Below are 19,344 nucleotides of genomic sequence, written 5' to 3' on the forward strand. Positions count from 1 at the left end.
CCCCCACTCCACCCCCACCCCTCAGCTCAGCTCCCACATCCCCCACTCTATCCCCAATCCCTCAGCTCAGCTCCTACATCCCCCCACTCCACCCTCACCCCTCAGCGCTCTGTTAGAAGTGCTGCCTGGCCGCATCCCTGCTCTGGGCTCCGAGTTCCCCTGTGCAAATGGAACCAGAATCTTTTCCCACAACTTCTTCCGAGAGCCGTGATTGAAACCCACCTAAAATACAATGATAAGAGCTGTTGTCGAGGGATCAGACAGCAGCCTGTGTAAGATGAGCACTGGGTTCTGGGGATGGACAGTAAACAGTTCGCCTTATTCTGTGCTGGGCACTGTGCTGAGGGGCCCTGGCTGGACTCGGTGTCCAGAGTGTCCCTGCTCATGGCTGGCCGGGAATCAGCGCTTTCTGTCCCTGCGGCAGATGGACCGGCCTCTCCGAGGCTGCCATAGAGACTCGAATCAGCCAGGTGAGCTGGGAGCGCCACCACTCCCCAGACAGTTACTGCCCAGGCCTCCCTGTCCAGTCACAGCATGGGGGACTCACCTCCTGGGTGTGAGTTTGTGCCAGGCTCCAGAGAGGTGGGGACCCCAACCACACCTGGGGACAGGGCCAAGTGGCCAAGAGACCACTTGATTGCCAGCGTGGCCGCCCCATGTAAAGCAACGATCTCTTTGAAATTGCCCATCTGGGAAACACCAGGACACTGGCCTTTCCTTCCTTCTCCCATCCTGGGATTTAAGCAGTTAAAACCCACCCCCTCTGCCCAGGAAGCCAAGGCAGCAGCTTGGAGCTGGAGCCAGAGCCAGAGCCCCTCCATCCATGGGGAGCTGGGCCTCCTCTGCGCCCCCTGCCATGCTGAATCAGGCTTTGAAACGCAGTCGGCAGTCATCGTTGGGAAGTGGTTCTTGTTGTGGCCCCATCCCCCTGTGTTATTTTCCTACCTTGGCTCACTTAAAATTTCAATCTGGCTCTGAGAGGAGACTCAGCATTTCCTTTATCCCCTTTTACTGTGGATGCTTGGAAAGGAGTGGGAGAAGCTGGGCGCCGCAGCGTGTGTGCATCACTGTTGCCCGTACCCCCGAGGGAAGGGCTGGCCGGGAGAACCTGGGACCTCCTCTCCCATCCCTGTGCCTGTCCCCCCCTTCAGCCCTCACTGATGAGCCTACCAGATGCAGAGGCTCCTTCTCTCCCTGACACTGCAGCCAGGTAGAGGCAGCTGCAGCCGCTGCCCTGGGAGGGGCTGGAGACGCTGAGGCAGAGGTAGTGGCGGGGTCTGGCTCCCCTCAGCTCAGTGTGGCCTTCAGGTGCTACCTGGAGCTGTCTGGTTTGACATGGCTCCCTCTGAGGGAGCTGATGAGTGTGGGGGCCAGGAGTACTACCTCATCAGGCATCCCCTCACCAGCACCAATGGGGAGGAGATCCTGGAGCTGGGCGGTTAAGACCCACAGATTGTTTTCTCTGTGTTGCGAAGGGCAGGGCTTCGATTTCATGAGGCAGACGGTGAGCCAAGTCCAGTTCCACTGCACTGGGTCCCCCATGGCAGAAAGGACCTGCCCCGCCCCCCCATCACCCTGACAGTGGCTTTGCCTGCCCTGAGAGCAGCCAGCACCCAAGACAGGCTTCCCTTGTTCCTCTCTTCATCCTCTTTAAGAATCACTCAGAGCCAGGCACAGTGACTCACGCCTGTAATCCCAGCACTTTGGGAGGCCAAGGTGGGCAGATCACCTAAGGTCAGGAGTTCGAGACCAGCCTGGCCAACATGGTGAAACCCCATCTCTACTAAAAATATAAAAATTACCCAGGCATGATGGTGTGCGCCTGTAATCCCAGCTACTCGGGAGGCTGAGGCAGGAGAATCGCTTGAACCCAGGTGGCGTGGTGGAAGTTGCAATGAGCGGAGATCGCACCACTGCACTCTAGTCTGGAGACGGAGCAAGACTCTGTCTCAAAAAAAAAAGGATCACTCAGGACACCAACATGGGCTGAGAAATGCTCCTGGTATCATCCGACCTGCAGCAGATGATGAAAACAAAGCTGCAATCAGGGAAGTGGCCAAGGGAGTGAAGCTCCCAAACCGCCACCCCAGAGCTCTGTCCCAGGCCCGTGGGGTCTCACGCTGTGACTCCCTGTGCCACATGCGGAGGGGTCACCTGGGGGACTTGTTTCCGTGGGAACCTCAGGCCTTGGGCCTGAGTGGGGAGATGTCTGAAGCCTCTGGCCTGGGCCCAGGGTGAGGCCCCAGAGCAGCCCTGCCCGTTCCTCTGGGAGCAGCTTCAGTGAAAGCTGTAAAGCGGGGAAATTGGGCACATCCAGGCTGGAAAGAGCAAAGCAAAAGTATCCCTGGGTGCACTGCACCCCACAGTCCAACCCCTCTCCCCCAGGAGCTGCGGGCCACACTCTGAGCCTCTGTTTGAAGTGGGCCCTGACTGGACATTCTCATCTCGGCACATGAGCCAGGGTCACCCGACACCACTATGCAGCTCTCCAAGTCCCCCTGGCCACCCCACCCTCTGTAGCAGTGCTGGGCCTTACTCTGTACCTATCCCTTGGAGTATCTGCTTTCTAGAGTGGCAGGAAGCCCGCCTGGCATGGGGTGGGGCATCCATCTTTGCAGAGTGCGGCCTTTCCCCAGCAGCTCTCTGGGTACATGAGCGGGCAGCAGACCATAAGCAGCCTGGCTAACGGGTGGAGTGGGCCCAGCAGTGTCCGTGTGCATGTATGTGTGTGCATGTGTGCGTATGTGTGTGCATATGTGTGTGTATGTGTGTGCACGCACCGGCACACACACCTTCAGATGCACATCCCCTGTCTAGACCCCATCAAAGCCTCCTGCCAGGACTGGCCTGGAACACACTGTCCAGCCTGGTTCTGTTCTCTCCCTGGCTTCTCTTGATCAACTTCCTGTCATGGGAGGAACTCTGACACACTTCACAAAAGGGTGTAAAATTAGTTTTAAAGGGAAAAAGAACTGCAGCATGACCTGGAATTCACTTTCCGCCCTGCGGTTCCACCGTGAAGCCAACACACCTTCGAGGAGTTGTGGGATGAGGCAGTGAGGCCCTTTGGGGCCCTGTGATTTCTATCAGGGAGTGCTCTCTGGCCGCTGGTGTTCCCTCTCTGTCTCTCTATGTCTTTGGCAGGTATTTCCGACACTTTAGTCATTGGCCCTTCATCTCATGATTTGGGTCATGTGTGCTATTTCTTTTTTTGTTTTTGTTTTTGTTTTTTTGGTTGTTGTTGTTGTTGTTGTTTTTGAGACAGGGTCTCACTCTGCCGCTCACTCTACACTCTGGAGTGCAGTGGCGCAGTCTCGTCTCACTGCAACCTCCAACTCCCAGGCTCAGGCAGTTCTCCTGCCTCAGCCTCCGGAGTAGCTGGGATTACAGGCATGCGTCACCACACCCAGCTAATTTTTGTATTTTTGGTAGAGAAGGGGTTTGGTCTCAAACTCCTGGCCTCACGTGATCCACCCGCCTCAGCCTACCAAAGTGCTAGGATTACAGGCATGCGCCACGGCGCCCAGTCATATGTGCCATTTCTTAGTTTGCATTTTCTTTTTAGTTAAACTTATTTCTCAAATAAGCTTATTTTAAACTGAAACTTGATGTCCCTGCAATAAAGAGCCAGCATTACTTGTCATCAATAAAAGGTAACCGGAGGCAGGCATGGTGGCTCATACCTATAGTCCCAGCTGCTTGCAAGGTCAAGGCAGGAGGATCACTTGAACCCGAGAGTTCAAGTTCAACCTGGGCAACATAGCAAGACCTCCATCCCTTAAAAAAAATAAAAAGTAACTGGAGAAATAAGTGGATCGATATTAACTTCAAGGCCTGTCTCAAGTGTGGTCAGGGATGCACAGCACAGGCCATGCTCTGAACATCCCTGGATGAGCCACAGCTGTGTCTGGGGACTGAAGGGAGTGCCTCCAGCCCCTCCCTGCTCCAGTCACCCCCAGTTCCTTTAGTTCACAACCCTCCATGTTGTCAAGTGCTGAGGAGTCCCTCCTTGTCCCTGCTCAGGTGAACACAGGAGATGGGGAAGCCCAGGGTGGGGCGTGCCGCCCCACCTTCCCGTCGGCTGGATGGGCGGGGGGTCTTTCCTGGGAAGACAGGTGCCCGGGAGCTGGGCTGACCCTCGAGTGTTGAGGGTTTAAACTAGAAAGCTATGAGGACACTCTTCCCCAGAAATTGTCGTGGAAGTGGCGACCTAGTGGCAGGAGGTGCATGGAGAGTCCTGGCTCTGCAGGCGAGCGACCTGCTCCAGCTCTTTGCTCCTTAGAATTGTGTGACTTTAGCCACATCATTTAGAAGACGCGGATGATAGAGGTGGTAGAAATGGAAAGTGCAGCTCTCTCCCTGCTGTTGCCCACCACCAGGACGACCGCTGCAAACAGTGTGGGTGACCCGCTCAGACCTGGGACTCAACCACACGTTGGCCCCTGAGGCAGGTGAAGTCCCCAGCAGATGGGGAGATGCAGCATTGCTCTGAGGGAGCAGCAGCAGTGAGGACAGGAGCTTCCACATGCAGAGGAACAGGAGGGAAACAGGCAGGCAGGTGTGCCCAAAGCCAGGTGTGCGGGAGAGAGGCAGGCAACTGTGCCCAAGGCCAGGTGTTCGAGAGGAGAGGCAGGCGGGTGTGCCCAGGGCCAGGTGTGCGGGAGAGAGGCAAGCAGGTTTACCCAGGGCCAGGTGTGCAGGAGAGGCTGGTGACTGTGCCCAAGGCCAGGTGTTTGAGAGGAGAGGCAGGCACGTGTGCCCAGGGCCAGGTGTGCGGGAGAGAGGCAAGCAGGTTTATCCAGGGCCAGGTGTGCAGGAGGAGAGGCAGGCAGATGTGCAGGGGCAGAGAGGGGATCAAGGGATGGAAAGGTAGACAGGAGAGGCTGTGAATGACTCTGGATGCCAAGCTGAGGCACTTGGATGCCGTGCTAACAGCCCTGGGCCTCCACGAAGGGCTTTTGAGAAGAGCATGGCATGAAAAGATCTGCTGTTGAAAAATAGAAATGGGGCTCTGGTGGCAGGTGGACAACCATGGTCCACACAGGAGCTTCCAAGGCAAGTGGCGGAAGTGGGCGAGAGAGGGAGTGTTCCAGGGATATCCATGTGAACAGAGCCAACACCTGGAGCCCAGGGCAGGGAGGGTGGGCTGAAGGGGCACCTGTGGAGCCCTTGCTTGTGGAGGTGAGAACTGCAGCTTGGAGAGGAGCAGAATTGTCCCAGAGGGTTGCTAGGGGAAGATTCCCAGAAAAGCTGAAAGCAGCAGTGCTGAAAGGAAAATGAGCTGGCCTAGGATAGTGGAGGTGGAGGTGATGAAGGCAGAGGGGGCATAAGCCATGGTGGTGGTGGAGGTGATGAAGGTGGAAGTGAAGGTAGAAGTAGTGGTGGAGGTGGAGGTGGTGGATGGAGATGTTGAAAGTAGAGATGATGGTGGAGGTGATGAAGGTGGAGTTGGTGGTGGTGGAGGTGATGAAGGTGGAGGTGGTGGAGGTGGAGGTGATTAAGGTAGAGGTGATGGGTGAAGGTGGTGGTGGAGGTGATTAACCAGAGGTTATGGTGGAGGTGGTGGGGGAGGAGGAGGTGATGGTGGTAGAGGTAGAGATGATCAAGATGGAGGGGCAGAGATCATGGTAGAGGTGGAGGTGACAGCAGTGGTGGCAGTGAGCCGTGTGTGGGCGCTAACTCATGCATGCATGCCCATGAGATGCCTGGCTCTGCGCGCACACCCTGTGAGCCGGGCATCGTCCCGGTTGGGGATACAAGCCTGGGCCTGTGCAGACTGCCCTCTCCCACTGTGGACCCCCTTGGAGGAGGCTGCTGCGGCTGCAGGACGCCCTCTGTCGCCCTAGGAGGAGCAGCGGAACATGACCTCCAGTCGCTCCACTTCCCAGCCCTCTGCTTGTCTTCAGCCTCACGCTGGCGTCTGTGTTATCTATAAGCAGAAAGCTGCTTGTTCAGAGCGGGCTGGGACAGCTTCGTGCATTCATCAAAGGCATGCTGGGCACCAGTGAGGTGTCAGTTCCTGTTCCAGGCATGAGGGATTCAGCAGGAAACAAGACAGACCCACCCCCTGCCCTCAGTGTCCAGCTGAGGCCGGTCAGGTGAACAGTCGCACAGGCTGGGGTGGACGCTTGGCAGAAGACACGCTTGTGACACTCAGAGCTCTCTGGGGCTGCCTCTCCGAAGAGGTGACATTTGAGCAGGAACCCCAAGGAAGAGCATCCCAGGTAGAGGGACCTGAGTCGGAAGAGGCCCTGGGCACGAAAGAAGCAACCACTCAAGCCAGGGCTGGGGAGGAGCCCTGTCGGAGGACAGCACCAGCCTCCCCACTCAGTTGCCTGACCAGCGTTTGAGGCCAGATACAGCCACGGCTGGCTCCAGGGCTCCCCGACACCATGGCACTCGCAACTCCCCCATTTCAGAAACTGACCGCACACCTCCAGAAACCCAGGAGCCACCTGCACCCCTGTCTTCCCCCTACACCCCGCATCTGTCCACGGACCCTGCGGTCTCAGCCTCTTGGATTGCCAGCCGCTGGTCACCTCCGTCTCCCCGGCCTTGCCTAGGTGGCCCCAGCTCACACCTGCATTGCCCTGGAGACTTCTGACGACACCGCCTGCTGCTGCCCGGGCAGTGTGTTCTCAGTGATCTTGAGAAGCACCGCTCAGCTCACCCTAGGAGGAGGCCTTTGGCCGCTCCAGTGTTTGTCTCTGGACTTCTCTGCTGGCCGCAGAACAAGACTGTGCTTTAGAAGGTGGACTCCCAGAACTGCCACTCACCAGGTGACCAAGGCAGGCCAGCTTTACCTCTCCAAGCCTCAGTTTTCTCAGCTGTCATTTGTGCCTAAAAAATAGTACTAATCTCATAGGATTATGGGGCAAAAAGTACGCAGAATGAATGCATGAGAAAGCCCTTATCCCGAGGCCTCATTCAGACTGCCCTGGGTCAGCAGCAGCTCTGACACCGCTGCCCACACATTAATACAGCTGAGGGCTGCTACTCAGGTGGGTGTCCTTCTCTTGCACCCACTGTACTCGGAGGGCACTTCCCGGATGTCCCTGGACCCCCGCCATCCAATGTCCATCTTCAGCGTAGGGCTTGGTGTCTGGAAGAATGAGGCCCACATCCAGGAGTAGGCCAGTTTCACGTGAGGCTCAGGGCTGAAGCCAGAGGCCATGCAGCACCGCATCGGACAGTGCTTATCTGTGCTAATCATGAAGTAACACAAAGGAGGTTTAAAAATACTACGCTTATTTCATTTCAGTGCAGGAGGGAGAAAGAACACACAGTCTGTATGAGCAACTCAAATCAAAAATAAATGAGGCAAAAGAGTCACCAAAAATAGTGTGGCATTAGAGGCAGCAGTCTGCGTGGCTCGGCCAGCTGTCCTCAGCTCTCTGCCGGCAAGCAGCACCACAGAGGGCTGCGAGGATGCCTTGATGGTGTTTACTCCGGAGAAGATTAACCTGATGCCTGCGATCTGATGAGAAGTCACAATTACCAGCAGGGAAGGTAGCACAGAGGGGACACACAGGGCACCCAAAGGCGCCTGGCATCCTCTCCTCTTCGCCTGTCACCCTCGCGAGGCAGTGAGGTCAGAGGCTAGGCTAGCAGGCAGCATGGGAACCACTTGGCCAGAAAGTTTCCTCTTTGACCTGAAGGAGTTCCCCTTTCCAGACTCAAGAGTGTCCCCACAGAAGGGCAGGGTTGTGGCTTGGGCCCATGTGGGGCTCCAGCCCACTGAGGAACAGAAGAGCATGTGCTGTGCACAGCATGAGGAGTTGCACTTTTGCCTTAATTTTATTACAGACGGGGTCACCTTCCTTTTTTTTTTTTTTTTTTTTTTTGAGATGCAGTCTCACTCTGTCACCCAGGCTGGAGTGCAATGGCGTGATCTCAGCACACCACAACTTCCACCTCCCAGGTTCAAGTGATTCTACTGCCTTAGCCTCCCAAGTAGCCAGGACTACCGGCGCCTGCCACCACGCCCAGCTAATTTTTGTATTTTTAGTAGAGACAGGGTTTCACCATGTCGGCCAGGCTGGTCTCAAACTCCTGACCTCCAGTGGTCTGCCCACCTCGGCCTCCCAAAGTGCTGAGATTACAGGCATGAGCCCCCGTGCCTGGCTTCACCTTCCTTTTTTAATGTGTCAGAAGTCTGCAAATTATGGCCCAGGGGCCAGATCAGGCCCACCTTTTGCTTTTGTGAATAAGGTTTTATTGGAACACAGCTACGCCCTTTCATTTACGTATTTGCTGCATTTGCCTCCAGAGTTGAGTAATTGTAACGGAGATGGACTGGCCCGAAATGCCTAAAATATTTATTGTCTGTCCCATTACTGCAAAAGTTTGCCCTTCCCTGCCATAGCTGCTTAAGCACCCTGGGGAGGCGTCCTGTCCACTGAAGAAAGCTCCAGTGTCCATGGGGCTTTGGTCAGTGTTGGTTTTGCTATGCTAATGTTGATTTGGAGCTTTAGAGATTTTTGGTTGATTGATTGGTTGGTTGGTTTTTTGGGGTTTTTTTTGAGACAGGATCTCAATCCATCACCCAGGCTGGAATGCAGTGGTGCAATCATGGCCCAGTGCAGCCTCCACCTCCCCGGACTCAAGTGATCCTCCCACCTCAGCCTCCCAAGTAGCTGAGACCATAGGCATGCGCCACCATGCACAGCTAATTTTTGTATTTTTTTTTTTGTGGAGACGGGGTTTTACCATGTTGCCCAGACTGGTCTGGAACTCCTGAGCTCAGTCTGCCCACCTCGGCCTCCCAAAGTGTTAGGATTGCAGGTGTGAGCCATCACATCCAGCCCCTAGAGATGTTTTTATTTAAAAAAGAAAGGCAATTCTGCAATAATGAGGTTTCTCTGATGCAAGGAACATCTTTTGTCCAGAGACATTTAGTCACTCAATGAGCCTCAAACCCCACCATGAAGGAAAGCACTACATTCCAGCCACCAGCACCCACCTGCCGCCTGCTGACAGCTTCAGCTTTCAGAGCGAAGGAGGCTTCCCACAGAAGGCCAGGTCCCCCTGGCCACCCTGCTGGGCCACCCTCCAACATCTCCGAGTGAGGGGTGTGTGGGACTCCACAGGCCAGGGCTCGGGGAGGACCTCGCTCCTGGCGGGTCCTTTCCTGGGATGCGCTAACGTCCCTTGGCTCTCCTCCAGCTTCCATGAATCACAGTGGAGCTATTTAAACCTGGGGCTGTGAGAATGTGTCAATGTGTCCACCCCCTAGAGACCACAGGGCTTTCAAGACAGAGCATCCTTTCAATAGACTGTGGAGCCAAGTACTGAATCTGATGAGGCATTTTCACCAGGCCTGTTTGTGAAACACTTAAAAATTGTGCATAACATGTAACTGGACAGGTATCTACCAGAAAACAGTGCAAGGAGCTTTTAAGCCATGAGGTTTGCCTCTGTGGGAAGGCTTTGGGGTGCTGCTCACACGTGGCGTGACTCAGGTGGGGCAGACAGTAGACAGTGGCGGTGACACTGCAGTGACGCTGCAGAGTGTGGACACTAACACATCCCACTGGACTTCTGCGTGAGCCCCCAGACAGGAGCTTGACCAGCGTCAACTGGACTTCCTGCATCTGATCCTCTCCCAGAGTGAGGTTTTGAACAGGGATGGGCAGAATGCCACAAATCACACCGCTGCTGAAATAGGTCTGCCTTCTGGGTACCGGTTATGAAAGCTGGTTTGTGTGTCACATCCCCAGGACAGGAGGTTATGGTCTCACAACAGGAAAACCCAGCAGAATCCCAGGGTGCGCTGGAAAGTCAACAAACCGCCTAAAACTCACCCACAAAATACTGTGACCAGGAGTATGCATGGAGACAGTGCCGAGCTCCGTACAGGCCGTCTCACTTCAGTGAGACTCCTCCCACCACCAACCAAGAGAGAGGAAAAATCCTAGACTCAGGCCCACAAGGACGGGCGTATGGGGCCGGGGACGCGGGGTGCGTAGGGCAGAGGCATGGATCCTGCAAGGTTGTGTGCAAAGCAGAATGGAGGAGCACAGGTGTCTGGAGGGGAAGCATGGCTTTCTTATTTAGCTTTTTTTGAGATGAGGTCTCACTCTGTCTCCCAGGCTGGAGTGCAGTGGCATGATCTTGGCTCACTGCAACCTCAGGCTCAGGCCATCCTCCCATCTCAGCCTCCCAAGTTGCTGGGACAACAGGTGCACATCATCATACCTAGCTTTTTTTTTTTTTCCTCTTATTTTTAGTAGAGATGGGGTTTCAGTATGTTGCTGGGCTAGTCTAGAATTCCAGGGCTGAAGAGATTTGCCCACCAGGCATGGGTGGCTCACACCTGTAATTCCAGCACTTTGGGAGGCCAACGCAGGCAGATCACTTGAGGTCAGGAGTTCAAGACCATCTTGGCCAACATGGTGAAACCCCGTTGTAAAAATACAAAAATTAGCTGGGCATGGTGGCAGGTGCCTATAATCCCAGCTACTCGAGAGACTGAGGCTGGAGAATTGCTTGAACCTGGGAGGTGGAGGTTGCAGTGAGCCAAGATCGCGCCACTGCACTGCAGGCTGGGTGTCAGAGCAAGACTCTGTCTCAAAAAAAAAAAAACTTGGCCTCCCAAAGTGCTGGGATTACAGGCATGAGCCACCATGCCCAGCCAGGCGTGGCTTGAAAAGCTGTATCCCTGGAGGAGATGTTGTCCTGGAGCAGGGTTCAGCAAAATTTTTATTTTATTGTATTTTATTTTGAGACAAGATCTCGCTCAGTTGCCTAGGTGGGAGTGTAATAGTGCGATCATAGGTGACTGCAGACTTGACCTGCCAGGCTCAAACAGTCTTCCCACGTGAACCTCCCAGGTAGTTGGTACTACAGGCGCACACCTGTGATCCCATAGCTGTAAACCACACCCAGCTAATTTTTTTGTAATTTTGTAGAGAAGATGTCTCACTGTGTTGCCCAGGCAGGTTTTGAACTCCTCAGCTCAAGCAATCCTCCCACCACAGCCTCCCAATCTCAAAGTGCTGGGATTACAAGCACGAGCCACTGCGCCCAGCCGGCAAATGTTTTCATAGAGGACCAGATAGTCGATGTTTTCAGCTTGCAGGAAATTCAGTCTCTATTGCAACTACTCAAGTCTGCCATAGTAACGTGAAAGCAGCCATGGGCAATGTGTAAATAGGTGCTGTGTACTGAATGTTTCTGTCCCCCAAGATTGATAGCTGCAGCCCTAATCCTCAATGTGATGGCATTAAAAGGTGGGGCCTGGGAGGTGATAAGGTTTAGATAAGCTTGGGTCTTGCTCTGTTGCCCAGGCTGGAGTACAGTGGCATGATCATGGCTCACTGCAGCCTGGACCTCCTGGGCTCAAGCAATCCTCCAACCTCAGCATCCGAAGTAGCTGGGACCACAGGTATGCACCACGACACCCAGCTAATTTTTTTGTCATTTTGGGGTAGAGGGCTCATGACAGCACTAGTGCCTTGGTAAGAAGAGGAAAAGGCCAGAGCTCCCTCCCTACTCTGTGTGGAACAGCAGGAAGGAATTCTGTCTACAAGGCAAGAGAGAGCCCTCACCCGGAACCCTATCAGCCAGGACCCTGATGTTGGATTTACCAGCCTCCAGCACTGTGAGACAGAAATGTCTGTTGTTTAAGCCACCCAGGTTGTGATATTTCGTTATGGCAGCCCCAAGCTCACTAAGATAACAAGATAGCTTGGCTGCATGCCAATAAAACTTTATTTATGGATGCTGAGATTGGAACTTTATATAAATTTTGTGTGTTACGAAATGTTATTCTTCTTTTGGTTTTCTTTCATTTAAAACTGTAAAAATTTGACTTGGCACAGTGGTTCACACCTGTAATCCCAGCACTTTGGGAGGCTGAGGCAAGAGGACAGTGTAAGGCCAGGAATCTGAGACCAGCCTGGACAACATAGCAAGACTCTGTCTCTACAGAAAAATTTTAAAATTAGCCGGGGGTGGTGGCACACACATATAGTTCCAGCTACTTGGGAGGCTGAGGCAGACAGATCACTTGAGCCCGGGAGTTCAAGGCTGCAGTGAGCTGTGATCATGCCACTGCACTCCAGCCTGGGCAACAGAGCAAGTGCCCTTCTCAAAAACAAAATTGAATGAATTAAATAAAACTATAAAAACTATTCTTAGCTCAAGTCTGCACAAACACAGGTGACAGGCTGACGCAGCAGTTTGCCACCCCCTGTCCTAGAGCAAGGAGGGAAGCCGTCGCACTGCGCTCTCTGCTGGCCAGCCGGCGTGCAATGCTGCTCAGGGTGCCTCTGTCATTTTAGGAAGGATGTGGCAAACAGAAACGCCATTAAAAGAGGGTGGCAGGGTGCTGATGTTCCAGAGAGAAACTGCTGAATGATGACTAATTAGGGCTCTCGAGTTGGGCACTGGAGCACCGGACTTCTGCTCTCCAAAGCCCAGCTTGGCGGCCTTGACCTCAGCATCTTCCATGGTACAGCACCGCCCCAAGGCCGACCTATAATGTTTGGCGAGGGTCCAGTGTCGCAGCCTGTGCATGGCACGCGTTGCACAGCGTCAGCCAAAATTACCTTGATGGGCTTAAGTCAGAAACCTTGTGTGGAAGGCGGGAAAGAAGCAAGGTTTGCTCACAAGAACAAAGGGCCCGGTTGTAGATGGGGTGAACTACAGCGGCTGTCCTCAGATGCTCCAGGTATTGTTCTAGACAGAGGGACTCACTTCATTGTCAATCTTGAGAGGGCAGAGCAAGCCCAGCAGGTGAAAGTGATGAGGAAGCTGGTTTCCAATCAACATGCAAAGGATCATGTTGTTATTTCAGTTGTCCCCAGTGGGATGATCTGCCTAGAGTTTCCCACAGGTGGAGGCAGGGAGACCCATAATGTGGGGGTCTTGCGGAGGGGGTCGTGCATCCCCCGGAGCCCTGCACCTGGGGTCCTGTCTCCGCATGCTCGGAGGTTTCACGACGTGTGAACCTAGTTATCTTGGGGGATGTGCCCCCTCCCCACAGTCCTGGCCCAGAGGAATGAAGTTGCATCAAAGCAGATTGATTCAGTAGTTGATCCTTATGTTGCAGAAATAACTAGAAGCTAGAAGGAGAACCACTGTGAGGTCCCCATTAAGCTGGAGGAGAGTTTTGGTGGTCCCAAGACAGGGCTGGCTCGGGATTTCATTCTGTGTTCAGGACCACCTGCTGCAGTATAGTCTCCCACCTCAGCCTCTCAGACTGCCCCCTCCTGCCCCTGGCCCGGCCTGAGATGCCCCCAGCACCACCCCCGCTGAAAACAGAAGCAGGCCTGGATACTCAGCCTCTTCCATGACAAGAACGCACCAGGATTGCGTCCCTTTCCAAGCAGAACTTTCCCAAAGCCCCACCCTCCAGGACTCGGGTTACAGACCGCCACAGGCCACCCCAACTGGAAGAAAATTCAGGAAATACAGGGGTCATGGGTAACAGCTGGGCCAGCCGGCAACCGTTATCTACCACATTTTTTAAATTTTTATTTTTATTATTTATTTATTTTTGAGACTCTCTCTCTGTCACCCAGGCTGGAGTACGATGGTGTAATCTTGGCTCACTGCAACCTCTGCCTCCTGGGTTCAAGTGATTCTCCTGGTCAGCCTCATGAGTAGCTGGGATTACAAGGGCCCACCACCATGCCTGGGTAATTTTTGTGTAGAGATGGGGTTTCACCATGTTGACCAGGCTGGTCTCGAACTCCTGACCTCAGGTGATCCGCCCGCCTCGGCCTCCCAAAGTGTTGGGATTACAGGCGTGTAATCCCACCTGTAAACCTGTAAGGCCACCACGCCCAGTCTAAAATTTTTCTTTTTTTTTTTTTTTGAGAAGGAGTCTCACTCTATTGCCCAGGCTGGAGTGCAGTGGCGCATCTCAGCGCACTGCAAGCTCCACCTCCCAGGTTCACGCCATCCTCCTGCCTCAGCCTCTCAAGTAGCCTGGACTACAGGTGCACACCACAATGCCCAGCTAATTTTTTTGTTTTATTTTTTGTAGAGACAGGGTTTCTCCATGTTGCCCAGGCTGGTCTTAAATTCCTGGGCTCAAGCGATCCACCCACCACGGGCTCCCAAATTGCTGAGAGTACAGGTGTGAGCCACCACGTGCCATGTTTATTGATCCATCTTAAGTATTTGACTTAAACGCATACACCCGAATGTGGAGCCGCTGTTGACTCCGTGATGCAGAAGTTTCTTTTTCTTTTTTCCCAGTTTTTTCTATTGTGGTAAAAGTACATGTAAAATGTGCCGTCTTAACCACTTTTAAGTGTACAGTTTAGTGGTATTAAGTATACAGTTCAATGGTATTGAGGGCGTAGTTCAGTGGTATTGAAGGTATAGTTCAGTGGTATTGAGGGTGAAGTGCAGTGGTATTGAGGGTATGGTTCAGTGGTATTGAGTGTATAGTTTGATGATACTGAGTGTACAGTTCAGTGGTATTGAGGGTACAGCTCAGTGGTATTGAATGTATAGTTCAGTGGTATCAAGTGTGTAGTTCAGTGGTGTTGAGGGTATAGTTCAGTGGTATTGAGTGTGTAGTTCAGTGGTGTTGAGTGTACAGTTCAGTGATATTGAGGGTACAGCTCAGTGGTGTTGAGCGTACAGCTCAGTGGTATTGAGTGTATAGTTCAGTGGTATCGAATGTGTAGTTCAGTGGTATTGAGGGTACAGTTCAGTGGTATTGAGTGTATAGTTCAGTAATATTGAGGATACAGCTCAGTGATGTTGAGGGTACAGTTCAGTGGTATTGAGTGTATAGTTCAGTGGTATCGAGTGTGTAGTTCAGTGGTGTTGAGGGTACAGCTCAGTGGTATTGAGTATACAGTTCACTGGTATTGAGTGTACAGTTCAGTGGTATTAAGTACATTCATAATATATGCACTACCATTACCACCATCCATCTCCAGAGCCTTTTTATTCTCCCAAATGGAAATTCTGTCCCATTAAACTGGAACTCCCCATTCCCCCTCCCCTGCATCTGCGAACCACCATTCTACTTTCTGTCTCTATGCGCATGACTACTCTAGGGACCTCAGATAATTGGAATTGTACAGTATTTGTCATTTTGTGACTGGCTTATTTTACCTAGCAGAATGGTCTCGAGACTCATCCATGTTGTACCGTATGTCAGCATTTCCTTCCTTTGTATGACTGAGGGATGTTCCATTGCATTGCATGTGTGTGCCACATTTTGCTTATCTCTCTCTCTTTTTTTTTAGACAGAGTCTCGCTCTGTCACCCAGGCTGGAGTGCAGTGGCACCATCTTGGCTCACTGCAACCCCTGCCTCCTGGGTTCAAGTGACTGTCATGCCTCAGCCTCCTGAGCAGCTGGGAGTACAGGTGCCTGCCATGACACCCAGCTAATTTTGTATTTTTAGTAGAGACAGGGTTTCGCCATGTTGGCCAGGCTGGTCTCGAACTCCTGACCTCAGGTGATCTGCCCACGTCAGCCTCCCAAAGTGCTGGGATTACAGGCGTGAGCCACCATGTTCAGCCTTTGTGTATCTTTTTATCCATCAGTGGACATGGGTTGTTTCTATGTTTTAGCTATTGCAAATCGTGCTGCTATGAACACATGGGTACAAATATCCCTTTGAGACCCTGTTTGCAATTATTTAGGGTATATCCCCAGACGTGGAGCTGCTAGATCATATAGTGATTCGATTTTTAGTTTTCAAAGAACGACCATACTGTTTTCCATAGTGGCTGTACCATTTTACATTCCCACCAATGGGAATGGGGACAGGGTCCCCATTTCTCCACATCTTGCCAACCCTTATTATTCTGGGCTTTTTTATAGCAGCCATCCTAATGGCTGTGAGGTAGTATCTCATTGTGGTTTTGATTTGTATTTCCCTAATGGTTACTGATGTTGAGCATCTTTTAATATGTTTATTAGCCATTTGTGTCTTATCTTTGGAGAAGTATCTATTCAAGTCCTTTGCCATTTTTGTAATTGGGCTGTTTGGTTTTCTGTTGAATTTTGTTCTCTATGTATTCTGGATATTAATTCCTTATAAGATACGTGATTTGCAAGTATTTTCACTCACTCTGGGTTGCCTTATTACTGTTGATAGTACCTTCTATTTTTATTTACCTATCTTTTTATTTATAGAGCTGGATCTTGTTATGTTGCCCAGGCTGGAGTCCAGTGGCATGATCATAGCTCACTGTAACCTCAAACTCCTGGACTGAAGGGATCCTCCCACCTCAGCCTCCTAAATTGATGCGACCACTGGCATGATAATTTTTTTTTTTTTTGATATGGAAATTGTCCATGGCTAATTTTTTTTTTTTTTTTTGATATGGAAAGTGTCACTCTTGTTGCCCAGGCTGGAGTGCAATGGCACAATCTAGGCTCACTGCAACCTCTGCCTCCTGGGTTCAAGTGATTCTCATGCCTCAGCCTCTTGAGTAGCTGGGATTACAGGTGCCCAACACCATGCCCAGCTAATTTTTGTATTTTTAGTAGAGACAGGGTTTCACCATGTTGGTCAGGCTGGTCTCGAACTCCTGACCTCAGGTGATCCACCCACCTCGGCCTCCCAACTTTCTGGCATTACAGGCGTGAGACACCACGCCCAGCCACCTGGCTAATTTTTAAATTTTGTGTTAGAGATTGGGTCTCACTGTGTTGCCCAGACTGGTCTTGAACTCCTGACCTCAAGCAGTCCTCCCACCTTGGCCTCCAGCTCCAGGTGTGAGCCACCGCACCCAGCCAATAGTGTCTTTTAAATGAAGTATCTCTAACTGCCATCAGTCACCTGCCTTCCTGGTCCAAATAAACTTTTTAAAAAAAGAGTTGGCAAGTATCTGAAAATACAATTTGTTTTTAAGAGCCAGGAATGAAGCTGAGGTTTGAGGGCTGGTTCACTACGTCTGAAACTGCAAAGCAGCCAGTGAGGTTACTTTCATAGCCTCCAACTTTTACCTTTGCTTGTGAGATTCAGCATCAGCAGCTGTGGTCTGTGATAGCTATGAATACAGTCTGTGTTTGCAGACCCACAGAGTCAGGGCAACATCTCCGTGCTGGGGGCCAAGAGGATAATGGCTGTTCTCTGGCTCTGGGAGGCAGTAGAGGTCACCTGTCCAGAGCCAGGGGTCCATGGGGGGCTCCAGGGCGGGAGGTCAAGGTATGTGTGAGGAAAGAACCCCGATTTGGAGCTGGACACACCGAGGCTGTGGTTCCAGGTTTGCCACTAATTTCACCAAGCGACCTTGGATGTTCTTTAATATTCTTGGGCCTCGATTTCCCCATCTGTAAAAACCATGTCGCGGCCAGGGCTGGGGGCAAGGCCCAGAGCTGGCTCAACATGGGTCGCTGTCCCCCAGCTCTCCCTCATGGCGCCTCTCTCTTTGTTTTTCATTTTCCCATTTGTTCGCCTTCCTCCTTCTCCCTTCTCCCTCCTGTTTATCTCTCAGCACCTCTGCTTTCTTTCTGAGCACCCAAACTGTTTTATTTTCCCTTCCTTTTCCTCTTTCTACCTCCCCTAACCACGGTTTTATCTTTATCCTGTCGGGAACACACAGCAGCTCCCCTGGTGTAGGCTTCAGATCTGTGTGCCCACGCCAGGAAAGAAGGTGCCAGCCTCCCTCCTGGAATCACACGGGGGTGGCCTGGGACCAGGGGCTCAACACAGTGCAGGTGGCCGGCACCACGGGAGATGGCACGTTCCACCCAAGTCCTCCCTTTGCCTGGCACCCCGAAGAGCTTGGGCTGTCCCCAGAGTGAGTCACCAGAGAGCCTGGCCCCAGGCTCAGCAGCTGGCATGGGAGGAAGGAGGGGCCTCCCCAGGAAGGAATGCAGAGCAGGGAGAGGCCACAGGGAGGGAGATAAACCCCCGCAGAGGGTGCTCTTACCTCTGGCCCATCCTCCCCAGGGCCACCTGTCCCCTCAAGGTGGCTGCCCCCTCTGTGTCCTGGCAGAGAGATGAGAGATGGAGTGGCAGAGACTGCCCTGGGCCTCTCAGCAGTGCATAGCTCAGAGCACACTTTGGAGTCAGCCAGCCCTGAGTCCAGGGTTCTCGGACCCTCTGTGTTGTCACCTGTGGCATGGGGGACAGCAGTACCCCTTCCCAGGGCAGCAGGGAAGATCAGATGAGGGAACTCAGGTAAAAGGTGGGCAGCCGATCCTGGCACATGGCCGATCCTGGCACATGGTCGGCAGCAGTGAGGGGAGCTCTTCAACATCACCAGAACCCCCTGCCCTGAGAAAGGGGCTCCTGGGCCAACAGGGAAGGTCTGCCTCCTACTCCGGAGGGGCTGCTAGGGGACAGGCCCGGGCTGCCTCCTCACAGCCACCTGCTCCCTGTCCTCCACCTGCCTCCTGCCGCATCTGGCCGCTGCTCAGCCAGGAAGGTCAGGGGTGTCGGGCCCTCCCACCTGGGTCACGCGCTAGGCATGCCTGAGAGCAAAGGCCACGCCCCGGCACCCCACGCCTTCTTGGCTCTGCGGCGACAGTGCATGGCTCTGGCACGCGCTGCACCAACTTCCTGTTGGGTGCTGTGGTCCCAAGGCGCGTGCTTTGCAGCAGATGTGTGACCTGGCGTTCCCCTGAGTGCTCGGAAAATGGCCTTGTCTCCGGTTGTTCCCGTTCAGGAGCAGGTACCCGGGGTGCTCCGGGGATCCAGTTTTTCAGGATGGGTTTTCTGTCTGATGGGTGGGCAGCCCCAGCTCCCTGAGCAGGGCTTAGGTGCCCCCGTAATGTCCGGGGTTAATTGTGCCAGCCTGAGCCCCTGAGCCCCACGTGCCTCCCTCGGGATTGGCCTCAGCCTGGGGTGAGCTGACCCCAAAGACACCCTGCCCAATGCAGCCAAGCCCTTCACTGCTTCCTGTTGCTGCCGCTGGGCAGAGTGGGCCTGGCACCCAGCAGAGACGTCTGACTGCCGCACATTCTCCACTGGCTTCTGCTTTCATCCCTGGGGCGATGTTGAGGGAGACACCGGGAGAGGGAGAGCCCCTGGGGCCACCTCTGTCCCTCTGCAGGGGGCAGGGCTGGCAGCTCTGGGGAAGAGCCCTGCCCATCTTATCTGCTCTCTCCCGGGAAGCCCTGGCCTGGGGTTTCCCATCTCTGAGTGGAAGAGGCGAAGGCCCCTGCCTTGACCATGGATGGTATGGGTCCCCAGTCCCTCCTCTCTCCCCTCATCCTTCGGGCTGAGCACAGGGCAGTGGTGGGGGATGAAGACCCCTCAGACCCCTTCCCCACCCTGCAGCCCCTTGCACAGCCCTGAGGTCACTGTCCCGGAGGGGAGGGCAAAGGGCTCCTTGGTGATGGCTTCCTGCATCCCCTCTCGCTTGCCTCCTCCACTTCCCCTGGGCAGGATATGGGTGCAGGGTGTGGTCATGGA

General features: G+C 53.4%; 1 protein-coding gene across 4 annotated transcripts in view; it reads left to right on the forward strand.

Annotated features, from left to right (window-relative positions):
• Window positions 1-19,344, forward strand: part of KCNAB2 (potassium voltage-gated channel subfamily A regulatory beta subunit 2) — a 113,113-nt gene that overhangs the window by 17,624 nt on the left and 76,145 nt on the right. For 2 of the 4 annotated variants that reach the window (XM_025362053.1, XM_025362080.1), the window contains exon 1: window positions 18,186-18,601. The exons of the other annotated variants lie outside the window; for them this stretch is intronic. The gene's annotated coding sequence lies outside the window, so the exon portion shown is untranslated. Of the gene's footprint in view, window positions 1-18,185; window positions 18,602-19,344 lie in introns of those variants that run through there. 4 annotated transcript variants of the gene reach the window in all.

This window comes from Theropithecus gelada, chromosome 1, assembly GCF_003255815.1.
Source record: "Theropithecus gelada isolate Dixy chromosome 1, Tgel_1.0, whole genome shotgun sequence".
Taxonomy (NCBI): Eukaryota; Metazoa; Chordata; class Mammalia; order Primates; family Cercopithecidae; genus Theropithecus; species Theropithecus gelada.